We start from the raw sequence: 15677 nt of genomic DNA, 5'->3' as shown, positions 1-15677 counted from the left end.
GTAAGTTTTACTATTAGATGTCGGGGTGTTGACCTATTTTTATTGATTTTGAGAGGGGTTCTCTGTGCCTCCTAGATTTTGATGCCTGTTTCCTTCCCCAAATTTGGGAGGTTCTTTGCTATAATTTGCTCCAATATACCTTCTGCCTGTCTCTCTCTTTCTTCTTCTTCTGGGATCTCAATTATTCTAATATTGTTTAGTCTTATGGTATCGCTTATCTCTCGAATTCTGCCCTCGTGATCCAGTAGTTGTTTAGCTCTCTTTTTCTCAGATTCTTTATTTTCCATCATTTGGTCTTCTATATCACTAATTCTTTCTTCTGCCCCATTTAGCCTAGCAGTTAGCGCCCCCATTTTTGATTGCACCTCATTAATAGCCTTTTTGATTTTGACTTGGTTAGATTTTAGTTCTTTTATTTCTCCAGAAAGAGTTTCTCTAATAACTTCCATGCTTTTTTCAAGCCCAGCTAGTATCTTTAAAATCATCATTCTGAACTCTAGTTCTGACATCGTACTAATGTCCATATTGAGTAGGTCCCTGGCAGTCGGTACTGCCTCTTGTTCTTTTTGTTGAGGTGATTTTTTCCATCTTGTCATTTTGTCCAGAGAAGAATAGATGAATGAGAGAACAAAATGCTAACAGGATAACAATATTCCCAGAAAATATACTCTAAACAAATCAGAAAAGACCTGAAGCAGTGGGAAAAGAAAGGGAAAGAAAGAAAAAAGAAAAGAAAAAGAAAAAAATAAAAACAAACAAAAACAGAACAAAACAAAACAAAACAAAATAGAATATGATCAAATATGACCAGGCTGGTGCATAGATCAGTGCCACACACTAGATTTTGGGTGTATTTTGGTCTGTTAGAAGAAAGTGCCTTCCAAAATTTTAAAGAAAGAAAAACTTATATATGTACAAAAATAAGGGTTAATATGAAGGGATGGAATATGACTGTGAAGATGAAAATATTATAAAAAATTTTATAAAAGGAATCGATAAGATAAAAAGTTGTTTGAAAAAAGAAAGAAGATGATTAAAAAAAAAAAAGAAAAAAAAAAGAGAGAGAATGTGATCAGGCAGGAGACTAGAACAAAGCCATACACTAGAGATTTAGGGTATATTTTGATCTGTTAGAAGAAACTGTATCTCAAAATTTTACAGAGAGAACAACTTATATATATATATGCCAAAAATAAGGATAACTACTATGAAGGGATACAGTATGACTCTAAAAATGAAAAATAAAAATGTTTTTTAAAAAAGGGATTGATAAGATGTTGGTTGAAAAAGGGAAAAAGAAAAATTAAAAAAAAAAAGACAGTTAAAAAAAATTAACTTTGAAAGACTAAAGAATCATGGTAAAAAAGCCATGAATTCTATGTGCAGTATTCCCCTAGCAGTGGAGTTCTGCCGTTCTCATTGATCGGTCTTGGCTGGCTATTCTTGCTGATCTTCTGGGGGAGGGGCCTGTTGCTGTGGTTCCCAAATATCTTTGCCGGAGGTGGAATTGCTCCGTCCTTGCCGGTCTGGGCTAAGTAATCTGCTCGGGTTTGCTCTCGGGAGCTTTTCTTCCCTGCGAGCTTTCCGTACAGCTTTGGAGGACGAGAGTGAAAATGGCGGCTCCCAATCTCCATCCCAGAGGAGCCGAGAACTCGGGGCCCCGCTCCTCAGTGAGCCCCAGAGAAAAGCAGTCAGTCACTCCCATCTCCCCGGTCTCCGGCCGCACTCCATGCTCACCCAGCCTGTGACTGAGCGTTTCTATCTCTGGCACCCGATTCGGTGTGGAGTCTCCAAACCCAGCAGATCCCTGCAGTGCGCTCCCGCGCCGCTCCTCCGGGGGAGGAAAGGGAGTCTCCCTGGATCTGCTGCTTGTTGGGTCCCTGCTAGAGGAGCAGTGGCCCGACTGTGCCGTGGATCACGGTTTATGGCAACCCCGAGCTGAGAGCCCACTCCTCAACTCTTGTCTCTGCAGCCTGCTTCCCCGCTCTGATACCTGGGAGCTCTGCTGCACTCAGGCACCCCTGGTCTTTCTGTGACCCCGAGGGTCCTGAGACCACACTGTCCCACGAGGGTTCCACCCCCTGCTTAGCCACTGGAGTGACGTCCTTCAGCGGAGCTGACTTCTAAAAGTTCCGATTTTGTGCTCCGTGGCTCTATCACTTGCCAGAAGCGGCCGATGGAGGCCCCTTCCTCCGCAGTCTATCCTCCCGAATATCGCCTCGGATTCACTTCTCTGCACGTCCTACCTTCCAGAAAGTGGTCGCTTTTCTGTTCAGAGAGTTGTTGCTATTCCTTTCTTCAATCTCCTGTTGAGTTCGTAGGTGTTCAGAATGGTTTGATCCCTATCCAGCTGAATTCCTGGGACCAGACGAAATCCAGGTCTCCTACTCCTCTGCCACCTTGCTCTGCCCCCCCCCATTTTTGCTTTTAAAATATCTATGCTACCCAAAGCAATCTACACATTCCATGCAATCCCTATCAAAACACTAACAACATTTTTCACAGAGCTAGAACAAACAATTTTAAAATTTGTATGGAACCAAAAAAGACACCAAATAGCTAAAGGAGTGTTGAAAAACAAACAAACAAACAAACCCAAAGCTGGAGACATCACAATTCTGGAGTTCAAGCTATGTTACAAATCTGTAATCACCAAGACAGTATGGTACTGGCACAAGAACAGAACATAGATCAATGGAACAGAATAGAGAACCCAGAAAAGGACCCTCAATTCTACTATGGAAAACTAATCTTTGACAAAGTGGAAAGACTATCCAATGGAAAAAAGACAGTCTTTCCAACAAATGGTGTTGGGAAAATTGGACAGTCACATGCAGAAGAATGAAACTGGACCACTTTCTTAGACCATATACAAAAATAAATTCAAAATGGATGAAAGACCTAAATGTGAGACAGGAATCCATCAAAATCCTAGAGAGGAACACAAGTGGAAACCTCTTTGACCTTGGCCACAGCACCTTCTTGCTATACATGTCTCCATAGTCAATTGAAGAGTCTTGAATCATTTTAACTTTCATGACAATGATTCCTCTGGAGCCACTCATGTTATCAGTGCTGATATTTTTTTCCATATTGTTTATAATAACCCCCCAAATCAGTCATGATTTCTTTGTTTGTTTTTGTTAGTCAACATGATTTATATTTACTCACATGATGGTTGCCTTATGTAACCTATTCCTTGCCTCTCAGTTTAATTTCCTTCTTCCTGAATTACATTCTGAATAAGTTACTACTGCAGAGGTCTGATGGTGGGTAAGCTCTGTCAGTCTAATTTAGCTGAAAGTGTCTTTATTTTATACTTAATTATTGACTGATAGTTTAGGTGGGTATAGAATTCCAGGTTGACAGAAATTTCTGCTTAGTATTTGAATCCCCCCCCCTTTTTTTTACCTCCTAGCCCTTTCATTGAGAAGTTTGTTGTCAATTGAATTATTAGTTAAGTTTTTTTCTCTGATACCTTTTAAGATTTTTCTATTTGCCATTGTATTCTGAGGTTTTACTATGATGTGACTAGGTTTGGATTTATTTATATTTTTATTTATCATGCTTTAGGTTTGTGATTATTCAATATGAAATGCATTCTTTTATTAATTTTGGATGATTATTGTGTCCAAATATTGAATTTTATCCACTGTCTCTATACTCTTCTTCCAAAATTCACATAAGGTATATATTGAACATTTTCGTTCTAGTCTTCATGTGTCTTAATGGTCTTTTCATATTTAAATATTTTTCCATACTGCACTCCAATTAATTTCCTTCGATATGTCTCTCCTGCTTAACAATTCTCTCTGCATCATATGTACTTTTCTGTTTAACTGGAATTTTAGATTTTTAATTTTAGTGACATTATATTTCATGTTGGTAATTCTCTATGAACACTCTTTTAAATCTATTTTTAAAAGTTTATTATTCTTTCTTTATGGATGCAGTTCTTCCTTATGTTTTGTGGTTTATGACATTTTTTTTCATATTGTTTTTCATTTATTTTACAAGTTTAGGTTCCTAATCCTTCTGTTTATTATAAATACTGACTCTTGCTCATGAAAGTTTATTTTTTATTTTTTTGTATTATAAACTCATCTTTAGCAGTGCTTATTCTTCTGTTCCTTTCCCTTCACTCCTAATCCATTCCCAGTGCAAATCCTATGTCCTAGGTGGTTTGGATTCCAGACCCCCAAGGATGTCCTAATCCCTGGAACCTATGAATATGTTACCTCACATGGTAAAGGAGATTGTGCAGATGTGATTAAGAGTCTTGAGATGAGAGATTATGCTGGATAATCCTCGTGTACCTAATGGAATCACCAGGGTCTTTATAAGAGGGAATCTTTATATGAAGGTCCTTTGAGAGCCAGAGAAGGAGACATAACCACAAAATTGGAGACCAGAGTGATGTGCTTTGAAGATGGAAGGGGGATGAGACAAGGAATGCAGGCAATTTCTAGAAACTAGAAAAGGCAAGGAAATGGATTCTTCCCTTGAGCCTCCAGGGGAGATGCAGCCTTGCTGACGCCTTTATTTAAATCTGGTGAGTCTTCTGACCTCCAGAACTGTAAGATAATAAATTGGTGTTGTTTTAAGACATTAAGTTTGTGGTAATTTGTGCAGCAACCATAGACTGTACTTCATTTACTATGTGTGGTTACTAATTAAACAAATCAATAATTCAAAATATATATTTATCTGCACTTAATGTACATACCCATTTGCCTACGAATTAGCCTTCAAGATATATTTTCTAAGGGAAAAATTGCAAATGACAGTTTGTAATGTATCTCAATGTGGATCTTTTTGGATTTAGTATGACTGTAGTTCTTTGAGCTTCTTGAATTTATACGCCCATTTATTTCCTCAGATTAGACGTTTTTGTCCATTATTTCTTCAAATAAACTCTCTGCCTCTTTCTCTTCTGCTGCTGCTGTTGGGACTTCCACAATGCATATATCAATCTCCTTGTTGGTGACCCATACATCCCTTAGGCTCTCTTCACTTTTCTTCATTCTTTTTTCTTCATGCTCCTCTGACTTGATTTCAGTAACCTGCCTTCAAACTCACAAGTTTGCAATTGAACCCCTTTACTAAATTTTTCAGTTCCAGAATTTGTTTTTTTAAAAATTTTATTCTCTTTGTTGATATTCTCATTTTGTGCATGCATTGTTTTCCTGGTTTCATTCAGTTGTCATTCTGTGCTTTCTTTTTAGCTCATTGAGCATCTTTATGACATCTATTTTAAACTCTGTCAGGCAGCTCATAGATCTCTATTTCTTTAGGGTTGGTTGGTTTCTAGAGTTTTATTTTATTCATTTGGTTGGTCCATGTTTCCCTGTTTCTTTGTATGACTTGCATTTTTATTATTGTCATTGGGACTTGGTTATTTAAAAAAACAACCACCCCTCCCAGTTTTACTGACTGGCTTTGTGCAGTGGGGGACATTCACTGATTAGCCTAGCTAGAGGTTCTAGGATCCCTCAAACCTTTTCCGAGGATGTGTCTTCTTGGGGTTGGTGTGTGTGTGCTTTCAGTCGTCTCAAATTCTCTAAGCATTCTGTCCCTGCTTCTCAGAAGCCTGTAATCTCTGGAACTCTCTGGCATCTGCTCTGGAACTGTGGCTCTAATGTGTCATGTGATTGTGTGTGCTTGCAATGGCTTTTTTTTTTTTTTTTGCAGTGGCTTCTAAACCAAACCACCAGTCCAGTCAGTGCTGTGTGTCAGGCAAGACAAATGCCAGTGCCTCAGACATCAGATTGTTCTTTGTTAATTATCAGTTAACATTGTTAGACACTTTTCCTTTTGCCATGCAGATATTTTCTTTTATTTTTACTGTTTATTTTTCTTTTATGCCAAATTTATCACTCATTTCTTTAGCGGCCAGCTGAATTTTGTGTCATGCTTAGAAAGAACTCTTCTATTCCAATATTACTTAAAAATTCCTATTTACTTTTAGTTATTTTATGTTTTTGTTTTTGTTTATGCCTTTACTCTGTATGGAATTTATTTTTGGACTAAGAGGTGAGGTAAGCATGCATTTTTAATTTTCCTAGATCCTACATAATTGTTTTAACACCATTTATGGAACAGTATTTTTTCTTACAAATTTAAAATGCTATCTTTTTCATTAGGTATTTCTCATGCATGTTTGATTCTCTTTCTGGTGTCTCTTTTCTTTCTTCTACATTTATCTGTTGGATTTTCATGTGTTTATGTCAAGTTGTTTGAATTATCATAGCCTTGTAGTAACTTTTGATATCTGGCCCCCTTCCTTTTTAGCATTTTCATGGCTATTGTTTTCTGTATAAATGTTACAATCAGCAAAGCTACTTAAAATACCTTTTTGGTTATTTATTCAGATCAAATGTCTAGGTTAATTTAGGAAGAATTGATTTGATTATAAATTAAAACTTCCTATTAAAATAAGAATTATCTATTCTTTTATTTGTGACTCTTTTTATGTCTCAATATATTCAAGTTTTCTTCACATAGATTTTTAAAGACTTTTATTAAAAATTTTACTGAAATACAAATTCATGGAGAAAAATGAACATAAGTCAGCTTGCTGAATTTTCCACAAATGCAACACACATGTAACCAGCACTCAGATTTAGAAATAGAACATTACCAGACCATAGAACTCTCTTCGTGTCCCCCTCCCAGCTACTTCCCTACTAAAGGAACCCCTATCCTGACCTTTAATGAAATAGATTAGCCTTTCTGTTGTTGTTTTGTTTTTGTTTTTGCATGTGTGCTTCATATAGAGGGAGTCATACATTATATACCCTTTTATCTGGTTTCTTCTTCCTCCTCCTCCTCCTTCTCCTCCTCCTGCTCCTCCTCCTCCTCTTCTTCTTCTTCTTCTTCTTCTTTCTTCTTTCTTCTTCTTCTTCTTCTTCTTCTTCTTCTTCTTCTTCTTTTTCTTCTTCTTCTTCTTCAGATTTTATTTATGAGAGAGAGAGTGAGCATGAGTGGAGAGGGAGAGGGAGAAGTAGACTCCTCGCTGAGCAGGGAGCCTGATGCGGGGCTTGGATCCCAGGACCCTGGGATCATGACCTGAGCTGAAGGTAGATGCTTAAACATCTGAGCCACCCAGGTGTCCTTGTCTGGCTTCTTTTACTCAACATTATGTCTGTAAGATTCTCATTGCCACATAGTATCCCACTGAGTGACTATGCCACAAATAAATGTTCCTCCCTGCTATTAGTGGACATCTAGACAGTTTCAGTTTTTAGTACTAGAAGTGCTGCTTTTTTGTATAGACTTTTAAAAATATTTCTTACAAGGCTCATATTTAACGGGTGGGTTTTCTCTTATTATATTTCTGTTTGTTATGTGTGAATAGAGAGATATTAATTTTACATATTAATTATATACCTGGCACTCTATCTGAATGTATTTATATTTTGAGTATTTTTCATTTGACTTGTTTTGTTTTTTTCCAGTTATACAATGGAACCATCTGTAAATAATGATAATTTTGCTTCCTCTTTTCAATTGTTATATTTTGTGTTTCATTCTCTTTAATAATTATATTGAATAATGCCACCAAAGCAAGTAAAATAATACTGACAATAGTGAAATCAGAGTAAATATTGCCAAATTACCTTCAGAAAAAATAATTGCACCTGTTTTTACTCCCATCAACAATGCACAGATGTTTTTAAATTTCCCATTGGAATATCTATTAAAGAAGTATCATGGATATTAAGGAGGGCACGTACTGCATGGAGCACTGGGTGTTATATGAAAACAATGGATCGTGGATCACCACATCAAAAACTAATGATGTATTGTATGGTGACTAACATAACATAATAAAATTAAAAAAAAAAAAAAAAGCATCATGGAGACAGAGGGTGCTTGAGCTAGAAATGTGTTTATTTAGAGCTCTCACAAGGTCCAATCTGGACCTTAGTAGGTGAAAGAAGTACAGGTAAATTAGAAGGAAGTGCCAGAGTTGGGCCTGGTGATGTGTGGGGGAGTGGGAAGAGTGGTGCGTACCTCCCAGGTCTGGACTCCAGCCATTGGCCTTGTGGTATTCCCAGGCTCAGCCAAGTCCCTTGTGTGGGGTGGGGGTGATGACTCTGGGGATCAGGGTCCTGAGGGGGCTGTAATTGTTGAGGGGGGAGGAAATTGCTCTTCTCCAAGGCAAATGAGGCAGGGGAATCTAGAGTAGGACAAAAGGTATGGATAGAAGCACTTCTCCTTCATTATCTGGGGAGCAACCCCACGGGATTGGAGATTTGGGCTGCCAATTCTGGAAAAGATGGATTTAGATCTGCAATTAGTGGTTTGGTATGGAGCACTGGTCGTTTCCTACAGATCCTGGATCTGTGGGGGCCACTTGAGTTCCACGCACATGGCCTCAGATCTTGCACTGGCAGCAGATGGGGACACAGCAGCTGGACTGGGAGCAGCAGGGCTTACAGCAGCTGGACTGGGAGCAGCAGGGTTTGCCGCAGCTGGACTGGGAGCAGCAGGGGACACAGCAGCTGGACTGGGAGCAGCCATAGGAGCCACAGGAGCCACAGCCCCCCTTGGAGCCCCCACAGGAGCCACAGCCCCCCTTGGAGCCCCCACAGGAGCCACAGCCCCTCTTGGACACCCCACAGGAGCCACAGCTGGAGCAGGTGCAGGCTGGCACACAGCAGCACACGGGCTTGCAGCAGCAGACGGGCACACAGCAGCCGGAGCCACAGCCCCCACAGCTGGAACCACAGCCCCCACAGCTGGAGCCACAGCCTCCGGAACAGCCACAGCAGCTCATGGTTCTGGTGGGTTGAGGGTGGAGCAGGTCAGAGGAGCAGGTGCAGAGGACAGGTGTTCAGGTGTGGAGCCTCCTGGGCCGGGAGCCCTTTATATACCTGCCTAGGGTCAGGTGTGATGCTGGGCACATGGTCACTTCCTGGTTTCTGCTTGTGCCATTTCTCTGGAGTGATGTCTTTTTCGTGCTTCGAGAATCCATGGCCCTCTGTTGGCTTTCATCCAACAGATGCCTTCCTAAATTTCTAAATTTGTCTTCTTCCCCATCTTGTTTATTCCCTGGAAAAAGGAACCATTCCAGGATTTATTATGTTTCTAACTATCTTTTAACCATATGTAATTGATGGATCCAGGGGTCTCTCCCACCTTCGCTATATTTTTTGGTACCAAAACTGTCCCCATATTTAATTTTAATATTTCATTTTTAAAAATGAGATCTTTGCAGGGGCACCTGGCAGGCTCAGTTAGTAGAGCATGTGACTCTTGATCTCGGGATCATGAGTTTGAGCCCCATGTTGGGTGTAGACATTACTTTAAAAATAAATAAATAAAAAAACCTACTGCATGGGAGAAAATATTTGCAAATTGTTTATGTGATAAGGGATTAATATCCAAAATATATAAAGAACTTATACAACTCAAACAAAAACAATCTGATTAAAAAATGGGCATTTTTCCAAAAAAGACCTACAGATGGTCAACAGACCCATGAAAAGATGCTCAACATCACTGACCATCAGGGAAATACAAATCACAATGAGATATCACCTCATACCTGTCAGAATACCTTGAATCAAAAAGACAAGAGGCAACAGATGTTGGCGAGGATGTGGAGAAAGGGAACCCTCGTGTACTGTTGGTGGGAATGCAAACTGGTACAGCCACTGTGGAAAACAGTATGGAGGTTCCTCAGAAAATTAAAAATAGAACTACACTATGATCCACTAATTCCACTTCTGGGTCTTTATCCAAATAAAATGAAAACACTAAATTGAAAAGATACCTGCACCCCTATGTTTATTGTAGCACTATTGACAACAGCCAAGATATGGAAGCAACCTGTGTCCACTGAAGATGAACAGATAAAGAAGATGTGGTGTATATCAACAATGGAATATTACTCAGCCATAAAAAGAAGGAAATCTTGCCATTTTCAACAACAGGGATGGACCTTGTGATTGTCATGTTCAGTGAATCTAGGCAGTGGAAGACAAACACCGTGTGATCTCACTTACATGTGGGATCTAAAAACAACAACAACACCCCAAAACCAAGTCCACTGACACAGAGAAGACTGGTGGTTGCCAAGGCAGGGCTTGGGGGTGGGGAAAATGGGTGAAGGGGCCAAAGTTACCAACTTCCAGTTATGAAATAGGTAAGTCCTGTAGACGTGGCAGACAGCATGGTGGCCAGAGTCAACAATACTGTGTTGTATGTTTGTTTTAGAGAGAGAGAGGGAGAAAGAGAGAGAGAGGGGCGGGCAGAAGGAGAGAGAGAATCTCTAGCAGACTGCTTGCTGAGCATGGAGCCTGATGTGGGGTTTGATCCCACGACCCTGAGATCATGACCTGAGCCAAACCAAGAATTGGACCCTCAACCGACAGAGACACCCAGGCACCCCAACAATACTGTGTTGCATATTTGAACATTGCTGAGAGTACCTCTTGAAAGTTCCCACCATGAGAAACAGTGTTGTGACCATGTGTGGTGATGGGTGTTGATCACACTACCATCACGTCACAACAGGTACAAACACGGACTCATCATGCAGTACACCTGAAACCAAGATCATGTTACATATTGTATCTGAAGGAAAAATTCAGTCTTAGTTAAATAAAAGTAGAAAATTAGAGAAGGAAACAAATCACCTATAACCCCACTCCCAAGACCGCTAAGATCTTGCTTGATCCCATGGAAGTTTTTTTTTTTTTTGAGAAAAATTTTTTAAATTTTATTATGTTATGCTAGTCACCATACAATACATCATTAGTTTTTGATGTGGTGATCCACGATCCATTGTTTTCATATAACACCCAGTGCTCCATGCAGTACGTGCCTTCCTTAATACCCATCACCGGGCTAACCCATCCCCCTCCCCCCCTCCCTTCTAAAACCCTGTTTGTTTCTCAGAGTCCATAGTCTCTCATGGTTCATCTCTCCCTCCGATTCCCGCCCCCCTTCATTTTTCCCTTCCTTCTCCTAATGTCCCCCATGCTATTCCTTATGTTCCACAAATAAGTGAAACCATATGATAATTGACTTTCTCTGCTTGACTTATTTCACTTAGCCTAATCTCCTCCAGTCCCATCCATGTTGATGTAAAAGTTGGGTATTCATCCTTTCTGATGGCTGAGTAATAGAGGAGAACATAGGCAGTAACCTCTTTGACATTGGCCACAGCAACTTCTTTCAAGATACGTCTCCAAAAGCTAGTGAAACAAAAGCAAAAATGAACTTTTGGGACTTCATCAAGATAAAAAGCTTCTGCACAGCAAAGGAAACAGTCAACAAAACAAAGAGGCAACCCACAGAATGGGAGAAGATATTTGCAAATGACACTACAGATAAAGGGCTGGTATCCAAGAACGTCTCAAACTCAACACCCAAAAAACAAATAATCAAGTCAAAAAATGGGCAGAAGACATGAAAAGACACTTCTCTGAAGAAGACATACCCATGGAAGTTTTTTTTTTTTTTTAAACAGACAGATCTCATGGTCTGTCATCCCAAGTCATCTATGTTGTTGAGCTCTCTGAAGTACAGTTTCTTCACTAGCCAGATAAGAATTACCCGAGTCCTTATCCTGATGAGTGTGAGCTGTCCCTCTTCAATACCATGCCTCCCCATGAATCTCAAGGCATGCTTTCTGTCTTGCACGTTGGCCTGGTGGCTGCCCTCATGCTCCCTCTGACCCACACTGAAGACTTCTCCTGGGTCCCCTCTGCCATCCCTTTGGATTGCCCTGTGCTCACACGGGAGAAACTTCAGGGTGACTGGCTTCTCCCCTCCCTGTAGGGCCTTAAGCAGACTTCCTGATGGCCTCTATGGATGAAGAAACCCCATGGCCTGGTCTGTACCTGTCTTTACACCAGAAGTGGATGGCTGCACCATCACAACCCACCGACGGTTCGCCCTGCAGGGTGGTGGAGGGGCAGCCTGCCAGGGGACAAAACTTTCATAGTCTCCGAGGTTGTTTTAGTTGTGGGAAAGGAGAGATGGCTTTAGGATTCATGAAAAGTGGTTAGTAGGTTGTCTGGCTGGTCAGAGTCTTGAAAAGAGCATGACGGGAACCTCAGTGGTGAGGAATGGGCACGGAGCGTGAAGTTACTCATGTCCCATGTAAGTGCCCTGTGGAGGGCATGCACTTCAGAGGACCCACCCGTAGGCAGGTAGACAAGGTGATCCATCCAGTGGGTGACAGCCTTCCTGTTTGTACCATCATTCCTGGTTCTTTTTGCAGGGCTGCCACTGACACAGAGATGGAAGCCACACATGGTTTTATTTCATGGGGGTTGACCCGTCATGCTGCAGAGCACTCAACACACCCTCACTGGAAGCCAGTGCTGAGCCCCTGTGGCTTCACTCTGTGGTTGGAGGTGGGGTGTGAGAATTCAGGCTTGCTTCTGGCATAGGAGACCTGCTGACTGGGGCCTGCCAGAGGCTCCAGAAAACGTTCATTTGCCACAGACACTTCATGCACCGATGGGTCTGCATGCTCGTGCAGCTCAAATGGCAGGTTGTGTTATCTCTGGCCAGAAGAGAAAAGCCACAAAGAGCTTTGCAAGGATGCTGGGACCCTCCTCACCAATGCATTTCTTCATCACTCAACAGGGACTCGGCCTCCTGACCCCACCAGGTAGTGTTTTGGGTGGGGAGGGGAGCAGACAAGTCATACCTAATCAACCCCCTGAAACATCCTCATCTCCTTGGACCCTTGGGCCCCTTCTCTTACTGTAATACCAACCCACCACCCGTTTTCATCAGTGAAGTTCTACTGGAATATAGCCCTGTCTGTTCATTTACATATTCTATGGCTGGTTCTCAACCCAACGGCAGAGTCGGGTCATCCCACACTGACCTGATGACCTGCAAAGCCTATGATATTTACCACCTGGCCCTTCACAGAAGAAGTTTGCCAATCGGGCTCTACCATGTGCCAGGGAAGTTCAGGCAAGTCAGCCTTCCTGACTGTGGGCCACTTTTGTGCAGTTCAGGCCTCCATCACCCAGTCCAGGAGATGGTTCACACCAAGCCCTTCTGCTTGAGCCAGTACATTAAAATTTTAATGCCCAATGCACCCACTTGGCCTGACCCTATCTGACCTGTTATCCTTGCTCATTCCAACTTCCCAGACTCTGGATAATACAACCGGCAGCATCTTGCCTCTTCCTGGTTTGTGAACTGTTTCCTCCCAGAGTAAGTCTTGCTCACCTCCACCTGCATGGTCCTGGAGCTACTCTTATTGTTACAGCTCTGCACCCTCATGTTCGGGCCTGAACATGGCCTTTGCCAGCACTGACCACAGATCAGGGGCGCCATGTGAGCACTCTGCCGACTCTGCTTCTGAGGGTCTGCTTCTACTGTTGTTGTTGCTATTAAATTTCTTGCACCGTAACATCACAACAACCACAAATGAAATAATTCTGAAAATAAAGAAAAATCACCCATTGCTCTACACCCTCCAATTACTTCATTCCAATGTTCACGTGCAAATCCATTTGTTAAAAATGGAATTGTAGGAAATGGGGCGCCTGGGTGGCTCAGTTGGTTAAGCGACTGCCTTCGGCTCAGGTCATGATCCTGGAGTCCCTGGATCGAGTCCCGCATCGGGCTCCCTGCTCGGCAGGGAGCCTGCTTCTCCCTCTGACCCTCCCCCCTCTCATGTGCTCTGTCTCTCTCATTCTCTCTGTCTCAAATAAATAAATAAAATATTTAAAAAAAAAAAAAAATGGAATTGTAGGAAAAGATGTGATAAGACTCTATACACCAAATCCTGCTCTTTCATCCAAAAACCATTGCAAAATCACAGAAGGGGGTGGCCTGGCTAATAGAAAAAATGCCTGGGGTATTTGAGTTCTGTGCACGCTTAGGGTGGGGCTTGGTGTGGTACTGCTGCCATACTTGCTAAATGTGATTTTATGTTGCATTAATAGCCACATGGGCCCAACCAAGGGATGAATGATCCCCTCACCCTGGATTTATCAGTCCATATTAGTTTTTTTTAAAAGATTATTTATTTGAGAGAGAAAGCAAAGTGGGTGAGAGAGAACATGAGCGGGGAAAAGAGGGAGAAGCAGACTCCCCGCTGAGCAGGGACCCCAATGCGGGGCTCGATCCCAGGACCCTGAGATCATGACCTGAACTGAAGGCAGATGCTTAACCAACTGAGCCACCCAGGCACCCTAGTTTTCTTTTTTTTTAAATATACTATTTTTAGAGCAGTTTTAGGTTCCCCGCAAAATAGAGAGGAAGGTACAGAGAGGTTCTTCACTTTCCCACTCACGATCTACGTTGAGATTCATGACTTAGGTTTATCTTTTCCCGATCTCTCACAGGACAGTCATAATCGGCAGCCCTCACCCATTGTGATGTTGGTGACCCCTGCCGCCCTTGTCACTTGAACTTGCCCCCGCCTGCGTGGTTCAAATCCAGGGTGGGTCAGAGCCGGGAAATGTTTCTCCGCTGGTGCTGCACACAAATGTGGGCTGACAAATACCACTGTCAGTTTGCTTCCTCGTCCTCATCCTCTGCTCTTCATCTGGCCCCATGCCCCCCCCCCCCCCCAGAGGACCAGGAGGGTTTTGCTTTCTCGGGAGGAGACCGTGGTACAGAAAACAAAGGTCTGACTGGGGCAGAGGCTTATTCGAGACTTTGATGGTAAAAGTGATGGCTCCTGTTCTTGAAAAAGCGCATGCTTGCAACCTTTACGTGCTTGCACGCACACACATGCACATGCTCGCACACATATGCACATCCACACACACTCATGTACACACCTTTACACGCACGCACACGCATGCACATGCACACATGCACACACCCTCACAGGCACACATGTGCATGCTTGTGTACACACCCTTACGTGCATGCACACACATCTGCAAACCCACACACATATGCACACACTTGCACATACTCTTACACACATGCTTACACACATATGCAATGCTCACACACACCCTTATGTGCATACACACACATACACCCCCCCCACATGCACATGCTTGTACACATGCACATACTTGCATACACACCCTTACATGCATGCAAGCACAAACCTGCACGCATATGCACCACTGTTACACACTTGTATGCTTACACACATATGTACATGCATGCACACATTCATGCACACATACTCCAGGGAGGGGATGGGAGTGGGAGACTAACAGAAGCAGGAAGGAAAGAATCATGCTATCAGACACCAGAGGGGTGTCTGAGGGCTTTAGACTTTCAGAACTTGAGGAGGAGAAATGGGTTTCTGTGCAAAGAGCTCACTCTTCCCCTGATTAGAGAACAGCTTCTCTAGAGAGGGTCTGGTTTCCTCCAGGATGCAGGCATTTCAAGACACGATAGATGGATAGCATGGCAGTTCCCAGTTTGTTCTATTAAGATTTGAATATATAAATCCCTTTAGAACAAGTAGCAAACCATTAAACCAACTCTAATGTTATCTTGTGTTATTTAAGCAAAATTATATCTAAGACCAATGGAGAAGGTCACTTTGATTTCCCTGACTTAGAAACAAAGGGGGCAGTCTTGTCTTCCCGTCCACTCCCCAGTCCAAAATTCTACCCCCAAACTACTAAGAGTGTCGGCTGCTCCCCCACTCCTTCTTGGCTGGTCTCTACCCCCCTGTGGTGTCTGGTTGCCCTAGTGACTGCTTGGACCTTTGCTGT

This window comes from Phoca vitulina, unplaced genomic scaffold (genome assembly GCF_004348235.1).
Source record: "Phoca vitulina isolate PV1807 unplaced genomic scaffold, GSC_HSeal_1.0 scaffold16, whole genome shotgun sequence".
Taxonomy (NCBI): Eukaryota; Metazoa; Chordata; class Mammalia; order Carnivora; family Phocidae; genus Phoca; species Phoca vitulina.
Note: the sequence above shows the minus strand (reverse complement) of the source record.